Consider the following 9,159-nt stretch of genomic DNA (forward strand, 5'->3'; position numbering starts at 1 on the left):
AAGTCTAAGTCTAAGTCTAAATGCCAGTAATGCTGCATCATAAGAACAGGTGTAGCTTGTGCTTGTTTATACAGGCACAACTAACTGACTAAAATACACACATGTAGAGGGACTCAAGCTATTTGACCATATGCTTAAATCCTGTACTCTCTACAAGTAGTATGTATGTCACATATCTTCAGCTATAAACACTATATAGCATTAGTTATTGCTTTGGCACAATCACAATCTGTAGTAAAAGGCTGCTTGAACGCTGTAGGGAGAAGGATTTGCCTTCCACTCTGTTTTTGTTGACAATTACACATTCCAGTGTTTCCGCACACATCCAGTTCAGTTGAACAATGTCTGCGTACTAATCGTTGCTTTTTCCTTCATTTCGCTGTAACTAACCAGGAAACTGTAATGCTTTCATACAGTGGAGCAGCAACACTGCATGAGCTTGACTAACCTGGCTAAGCCGACTAGCATGTTACTGCTGCTACTTGTGCACTGCCAGAACTTTGCCGGTAGACATAGATAGATTATTCTGACAGTACTTGTTGCAGTCGCATACCGAACTGAACCTCCTGTGAAAACAGTTCGAGATGAATAATAATGATAATAATAATAATAATAATAATAATAATAATAATAATAATAATAATAATAAAAAAAACATAAAACATAAACATAAACATAAACAAAACACTTGACTGGTTACTTTAACAATGGAAAAATGGGCCTCTTTAAATTTTGTTAAAAAAAAAAGAAACGGTAAGGATTTAATGGGGAAAAACAAATAAACCAAAATAAGCCTGGCAAGGCAGCAGTAATTGTGAGCAAGGAACTCTGCACGATTTCACCACAGACTGCCCTGGTACAGCAGCTAAAGGGTTCAGTTACAGAGTACTCAATCATTTAATGACAAGAGAGGACAGCAAAGAAATCCTCCGGGGGTCCTAAAGAAACAGGTTCAGGTCTGGGACTGTGTCTCATAACATGAGTTCTGCAGAGAGTAGAGGAAAGAATCAGTGTGCCCTGGGTATTCAGTTCCCCACCACTCTTTCGCCTTTAAGATGGGTCGTCACAATCAATCAAGGCTGTTCTCCATCATTGTTGATTATCAGTCCCCCAACCACATTTGCAGCCAGTTGATCTGAATGATTTCGTAAATCTAATCTCACAGAGGAAATGTTGGCATGAGCTGAAATGTATGGGGAAAATGGAAAAGTAAAATAGCAGCCAAAGAAATGAATGAGGGCTTCTACACGTCGTCAACCTAGGATATTGCCCCGAATTTGGTCCACCAGGCATCACAACGATCTGGGAGTTGCAGGTTTGCTCAAATTATGCAACTCGTCTTGTTCTCGGGCATGTATGCACCACCTAACATGGCTGAAAAGATACAGAAAATGTCTTCTGGCTCCTTATTGCTCTTCAGAGTGGTCAGTAAGTAACAACCCCCACCCAGCTGGGCTCATTCATAACTCTTCGACCCAGTATAAGTCAAACCTTTGGGAGACACTTTTAGCTGTAATACATGTTTATTTGGCTGTAAAGTTGACATTTTAATATGGGGATTATGAATGACTCACTCTGGAGCCCCGCAAGTTGGCTATTTGAAGGAAAAGCAGTTACATTATTTTCTGCTAAGAGGGTTGCCATTGGGTCCCACCCACCAAATTTTTGAGCCATCGCTTACAGGAACAGCACTGATAGGTGGAGAGGTTTATCCAACATTAGTTGTGTTGCTGTGTATTATAAGCCTGGAAAGCTGAAATCATTTTAGCTAACTATTTTGGTGGGCATTTTTAAAGTGGCCCAGTTCACCCCCAATGCTTTTGTGGTATCGAGCCACAAGAGATCTGTTTTGTTTTATTTGTCATGTATTTCAAAAGTGTACGGAATTCTCAATTACTGCTAACTAATTGAGTGTTAAAACTTATAAACTTCTCCTTTTTTTTACTTGGATTACATGTGTACACTAGTATTTATGGCAGGAAAGAGTTTTATCAGATTTATCCAGTCAAAATTTCAAATGTGTGAAATGTTGTTAAAAACAAAATTAAAAGGCTATAAATTATCCTGGCCATCAAATTAGGCAAGAACCTGCATATCATACATTATATTTTAGTATGGATTTTCATTATATAGTCAGACATTAATTTTAGTCTTTCAGGCCACCCCCAACTACTGACTGATATCAGCATCCCAGTCTACACCCGTATCTTGTTGTAACCATGACCGTCATGGGAAGTGTGAAGTCATCCCCCATCCCAAGCATATAGGGGGATCTAATTTAGTACTATTTGCTTTGTCCACGTTGGGCTACTGTATGCAGTTCAACATGGGCAGACTCAAAAGGAGAAGACCCACTCCCTCAGAGAAAACAGCTCATTCTAAGGTAATGCCCTTTTCTATCATTTATTAAACCGCGAACCCTGACTTCTACATATTTTATGGGTATTTCATATTACATACAAAAACTGTTTAATGAACACAAACTGAACTCAGTAACAGCAAGAATTTTATTGTGATTTGGATGAAATTTTGAGCAGATTATTTTCTTTAAAAGAACCTTACATGACCCTTTGACCTGGTCATTGTAAAACCACACACACCTGTAAAGATGCTACATGAATGGACTCAACGCAACCGTCACACACTCTCGTATGTGAAAGTCCAAAAGAGTGAAGATTTGAAGAAGCAGTATCGTTTTATCCCTGTTGGAGCGTCACAGTTACACATTCCTGAGTTCTGGGGCAGTAAACAGACAGATAGTGTGGTGCAGTGATCATGTCCTTGGCTTCTTAGTGAAGTCTCAACATCCCAGTGTTTCCTTGGACAAAGAGTGTAGTTAGAAACAGGGCTTAAGGTTATATGCATATAATACAGAAATGAGAGTGGTATGGATCTTCTCATCTAACCCTTGGCAAGAAAGGGTTTTTTCCTAAAATAGCAACTGGTACTTCCTAGGAGTGGTTTTCTTCAAAAGTAAACAGAGGCCCATCTGAGCTCTGTCTATAGTGTACACATTATGTTTGTCGTCCCTTAGGCTTCTGAGATAGACCCAGGGACCCAGGTGTGTGTCGGCTCCAGCCAATTAATGACATTAATGAGAGTCGTAGTGGGATCGACGAAATAGTCTGCATGGTTTTGCATCGAGTAGATACACACCGAATGTTAAATACACACTCAGACAATAACAATCCAATACACAGAGAACACACATAAACATACAAACACACACCCACGCAAGGCACACAAACACACATAGCCTCACCCTCTTTGCGAGGCTGAAACAATCAATCAGAAATGCTTTCATGCTTCATGATATCTGTTTTGCTGTTTGTCATTTCACTAATATAATGGTACCACGGTCATTTAGCCGGGGTTTTCATCTGAAGCCATTTGCAATCGATGCACATTGACTATTTATGGGAGTCTTGTGGGAATCAGACCCAATGAATGCCCCCACACCAGCTATTACTCCCACCAGCTAAACCACGGAGCAACACTCATCCATCTAACCACATATTAGTTTAATGCTGGGAGTTTTTTTTTTTTTTTTCATCACATAACAGCTTGGATGCCGTTGAAAATGTCTATTAAAGTTCCAGCAGGTCTGTGATGGAGATTCTTATGCATTCTGCTCTGAGGTTCAGGCTCTCCATCTGTGGATCAATAACTAGACGCCCGTTGCTTATTCACTGTCATACACAGGCACTGATAGACTGGTAATCAGTCTGTAATAGGCAGCTGCTGTGTATTAAGATTTACAACGAGAAAGGAGCCGACTCAATGTATGCACATGAGGTGCATGTGCGTGTGTGTGTTTGCGTATATGGTTAAGCATTCATTGATAAGAGAACCCTCGTTTCTGCTTGCAAGTTTGATGTCACATTCACATAAGGAGTCACTCATCCTCCCACGCACACTGTGGCTGCCGCACGTGACAGGCACGCTAATACCGCTACTGTAAGGCCAACAGAGAGAGAGAGATAAAATGGTCTTCTGTTAATCTCTTTGAGAAATCATTCCTTTTGATTAAATGAAGAGTTTGGGGAGGGTGCTTGTACGGGTGGGAATCGCAGCAGGTGGGAGAGGTGATGTCGGGATTTAACCCCAAATCACTTTTGATAATAACTTGACTGAGGATGGTGATAATTTCTAAGCATTTCTACCCCACAGCAGCTGACAGCTTTAAAGGATAATCCTGGTTTATTACGACTTCAGTATTATTTTTTTAGTTTTGGCTGTTATTTCTATTGGTTATTATAACATGCTGAAAATCTAGGAACACAGTGACATTGCAGTCAGACAATCAGACGGGTTTCAGACAAGCCAACAGTTCAGCCAGTTCAGTATCTAAACAGCTTTATTCAGAAAGGAAAACCTAAAGATGGAGCACACCTGAAATGCTGCTCATTGCATTGAGAAAACTGTGTGCACATATTTGTTTGGCCTGATCTAAGGAATAGGATTTTAATTGTAAAGTGTCTCTTGCAAATAATTTTAGCTAATATGTGTTGTTTATTTGCTGGTAAGTTTGTTTAAAACTAAAACTGATGGGCTGACCACTCGTGATTTGTTCCCTTTGGACTCCTTTTTAGAAATGTTTCTGCGTTCCCACAATTAACTTAACTTTACAATGCTATGACTATAATAGGAATGATGGTCAAAATTACAAAAATAAAGTAAACTGGAATTATCTTTTAAATTACTGCTGTATAAAAAGTGAATGTTTCTTAAACCAGTAGAAACAAGTTCTAAATTTTAACATCTTTAAGTTATGGAAAACCTGTAAGCAAACAATTGCTTATTTACACATCCAGCCATTAATAAGCAACATATGCATTTATTTGGTGTCATGTTTATGGTCAACTGTAGAATGTTAGTCCAATATTCACTCTCCTTCTAGCTCTGTTTTGTTCTCCTATTAACTTTGTCTGTCTGCTGTTTGGTGTTGAGAAAGTAGCGTGCAGTCGTTTTTTAGAGCTTTCCGCTGCCTGTTGTGGCCGGGGTAAAAAAAAAATGAGATGATGAGATTAGACTGAACATAAACATTAAAGTTGCAGTCTGGAAATCTAAAACAATGAGCAGAAAGTATATCCCTACTTTTATATACAAAATATTGATTATAGCCGCTTTTAGAAAATAGTTTCACATATTGGGAATTGTAATTATTTGTTCTCGTTCCGAGAATGAGTTCAATATCTTTCTTCAATGCCTGAATGGAGCCAGAGTCAGGATGTGTTTAACCTAGCTTATCACTAACTGTGGAGACCCACTGAACACCGCGCAGGGTAGCACAAAGTTTGCCTCCACTCATTGTCTATGGGACGCGAACAACGTGAAGCATTGTGGAATTCCAGGCAATGCAGGACTGAGTGGGGACATGAAAAACACAAGGAGTCGGAAGTTGAAGAACTGTAACTTAGACCGGATGTCTTATGTATTGTAGTTTCTGGAATCCGTCTTTTGTGTGTCCCTTACCTCCAAGGTTACTGAAAATGAAGGGCTGCTTGGCACAAAGTCCTGTGAAAACATCAAAGGATGCTTATTTACATAATGTTTGCTATCTAGCAAGCTACTTTCTACTGTAACTTGTGAGCGCTGACATTCCCATGGCAACAAACGAGAAGAGGCGGTGTTGTGCGACTTTTTTCCTTACTGCCAGTGCATCATTAGACTGGAGGTAGCAGTGAACAGCTAGCCGGCTTCTGTCCAAATTCAAAATTCTACCAACTCACAACTCTCCAGCGGACTAATTAACAAATTACCTTTACACAAACAGACATGGAAAAACAGCAATTGTAGCGGGAGTTACACCCTAAACAGCTGAGTGCAGTGACAATGTACAGCTTCCCAGAGCGCAGTGTTTCATATATGTAGGCTACACCTGAAACCATATATATTTCATCACATGCATGTTAATTTTATTATCTAATACCTGCCTACTGTCACCGGGCCAGGTTTGTTTACATACATGAGCAGCATAAGAAGTGGCAGTTTGCCTCTGGTTTTTATTGTTGGATGGTTCAAACATGAGAAATAATGCTGTGTGAAATGAAAGGCATTGTTCAATAAAGATCTCATTCGCAGATTACGACACACTCTGCAGCATTTTACCCAGCATGTAACAGGATATTACGTGCACATACACACACACAGCACACACATATACAGCATATGCATTTGCACGGAAAGGTTGTGATGGCTAGAGATCAGCACGATGTTATCGGGTTTAGCTGGCATTTATACCACATTTCTCCTTCTCTTTCACACTGATCTCTATTTCTCTCTCCCTCCTCATGTGTGTCACAGTACTTTTTGTTTACCCCCATCAGTCTGCTTCTCTTTTTCTTTCTCTTCTTTCTTTCTTCTCCTGCTTATCAGATTAAATCTGTCTCTCTTCTCCTCCACTGGCCCTCAATTCAATTTTGTTGTTGAGTTGCACATCCTTTCTTCCTGACTCCTCTCCGCCCTTGTTACTCTGCATTCAACTTCTCACCTATTTACCCTTCTCTTGTACTTTTTAACACCCAGCTGCGTTTCTCTCCCTCTTAAACCCCTCATGCTCATTTTTTGCCTTTTATCTTGCCCCCTTTTCAAACTGTGCTTCTTTGCTATAGTCCTCTCACGCATCTTTGCTCTTCTCCTTTTCCTTCTCCTTTTGGATGTTTCTCCTCCTTCCTCCTCTCCCTCCATCTTCGCTGTCTCTTCTAATTTGTCAGGGGACAGTCAAAACCAATTGTGCTCAACATGAAATACGGAAAAACAGTAAATCTAGACTGCAATTCATTGGTAATCATCACAGATTACACATTTCTCCTTTATTCACTGCCATCAAAGAAAATAATTGGAGTTCTTATTAACTATAGTAATTAGCTTGTTATGGAAGAGAGATAATTGTTTTCTGTATAAAGCAAATGGGAGCATGCTGTAACCGACATGAACATGTAGCAAAAGTGTGTACGTTTTAAAGGTTTCTGAGCTGTCATTCCAGCATTACAATGCAGGGAGCTGACATGAGAAATGTTTGATTTGACGTTGCAGTTTTGTGTTGTGCTGAGTCAGCAGAGCCACATTGACACTCCTGGGTTTGTTTGTGGCATTTTTATTCCAGCAAACTGGAAAGTTTCTGGAAAAGATCATGGCCAAAAATGCAAAACACATGCAAACTTAAACACAAAAATTCTGCTGTTGTAACATTAATTTTCATTAATTTACTGTGTGTTTAGATTAAATTAATGGAGCACAAATTAGCACACTGCCAAATTCTCGAAATCCTTTTTACAGTGAGATATTTGCTGTTAAAATACCCAAATGTTAGGTTTTCACAGTCATCAATCATGTTCCAACATTTTTCTGGGATGGGTTCTGATTCTTACCACATTTTGTCTAATCTGTTATGTTCTTTCAGTTTTTCTCACTTACTTTGAGCAAACTAATCCCCAAAACTTGCACAAAATGCAGCTTTTGGTTCTAACTGGATCACAAACATATTATCCCTGAAATGCCCTCTCATCATCATCATCATCTATTATTTTTGAGTTTTAGAAGATTTTTAAATGTTACTGATCAGTTTTGCAGTGGGGAATTTACAATTCCAGATAAATGCAAAATCAAATAAACCTAATCATATTTGCTTGATTATAATTATTAAAAATTATAGATTGACATTCATCTGATTATTACCTACAGTTGTTGAATACATTCAAAAGCATAATACACTTTCTTATATGACATACAAATGTACTTTTACTTTGTGTAATGACAATAAAGTTGAATCTAATGTAATTATCTAAAAATGACTGAAATGCTGCTTAAAGACCAGAAATCAGAGATAGTTTTCCAAGAATTTATACTTTTTTTCCCATGGTTCCTTCCTTTTCGCCTGTGGGAGTAATAAGGCTTTCTTGTGTTTTAAACCTTGGCAAAAATGTACAATTATCAAGTGCTTGTTGTTGTGGTTATTGGTGTGTCATGTCTGGTATTTCCAGCTCTGCTGTGCAATTTACATAAAAGCACAAGATTGGACCGCAAGTGGCCATCAGACCCTGCTGGCTCTGGCTCGGTGAAAAAAGTTATGACATTTTATCTTAAAGCAGTCTGGAATAATTTCAGCTGTTTACAGAACTGTTTTTTCCTACAGATCTGCTCATGTATTTACAATATACATTAAGTTCAGATGAGTGCAGTGTAGTGTTGCATAAAGCATCTTAAGATTTGTTTGTATTATTATTACTTTAACAAATGGACTTTAAATAAGGGAACTCCACCAATCTTATGCATCTGTTTGATGTAAAAGCTGTATAAAGCTTTTATTGAAGTCTGATCATGCAAGTAATGTTGTCCGGCTCCAGTTGCCAGTCAGTTTACTAGCCAGATCAGCCCTGGGAGTCTGGATGAAGCTAGCTGACAGTATTGTGCTGGACTGTTGGTCTGTTGGCAGACTCCATTTATAAGCTAGCGTTAGCTAGTGTTGCACCCTGTTGACACTGTAGGGAAGCGGAAAGTAAAGGCTATGGATTTTTGCAGAAATTATGACCTGCATCCCTACATAGAAATGCATACAAATCAGTCCACAGGCAACTGAGAAAATCAGGGAAGGTATCAACCCATTCACATGTTGGCAATAAAAAGTGATAAACACGTAAAAGTAATAATCTGTGTAAAACTATTACACATGGAACCTTTAAACTCTCCATCATGAACATCTAACAATGTTATAGGAGTGCAATGCTAAACTGGTGGAGTCTTTTAATGAATCAGGTTTTATCATTGAGGATTCGTAGGCCCACACAATCTTCTCCATTATTTCTTGCAGTATTTGTTTCTCAGTTTTGGAGAATTTCTGATCATATTTACTTTGCAATATTTGTATATGCACTTTCAGGGACATTTGTCATTTTGATAATCATATTATATAAACACCAATAAGAAGAACCATTGTTATTACAATCAGAATTGGATTAACTTGAGCAGTGTTACCATGGTAACTATACCACATTCCTGCTGGACTGTGACAAATCGTTTAGTGCTATACCTGGTTCAACAGATTCCTGTTAGGTCATTTTCATGTTTGACATATTATCAGACATTTCAAGGAGAAAGCTTAAGCTCCTTAATGCTTCAACATCAACATAAATCAGTATTGTGATTTTGTAATCATCA

General features: G+C 38.6%; 1 protein-coding gene across 1 annotated transcript in view; it reads left to right on the forward strand.

Annotated features, from left to right (window-relative positions):
- The window catches only part of kcnn3 (potassium intermediate/small conductance calcium-activated channel, subfamily N, member 3), a 58,103-nt gene that overhangs the window by 12,362 nt on the left and 36,582 nt on the right, over positions 1-9,159 (forward strand). The window lies entirely within an intron of this gene.

Source organism: Morone saxatilis, unplaced genomic scaffold, assembly GCF_004916995.1.
Source record: "Morone saxatilis isolate NCDOM2014 unplaced genomic scaffold, NCSU_SB_2.0 Contig24, whole genome shotgun sequence".
Taxonomy (NCBI): Eukaryota; Metazoa; Chordata; class Actinopteri; family Moronidae; genus Morone; species Morone saxatilis.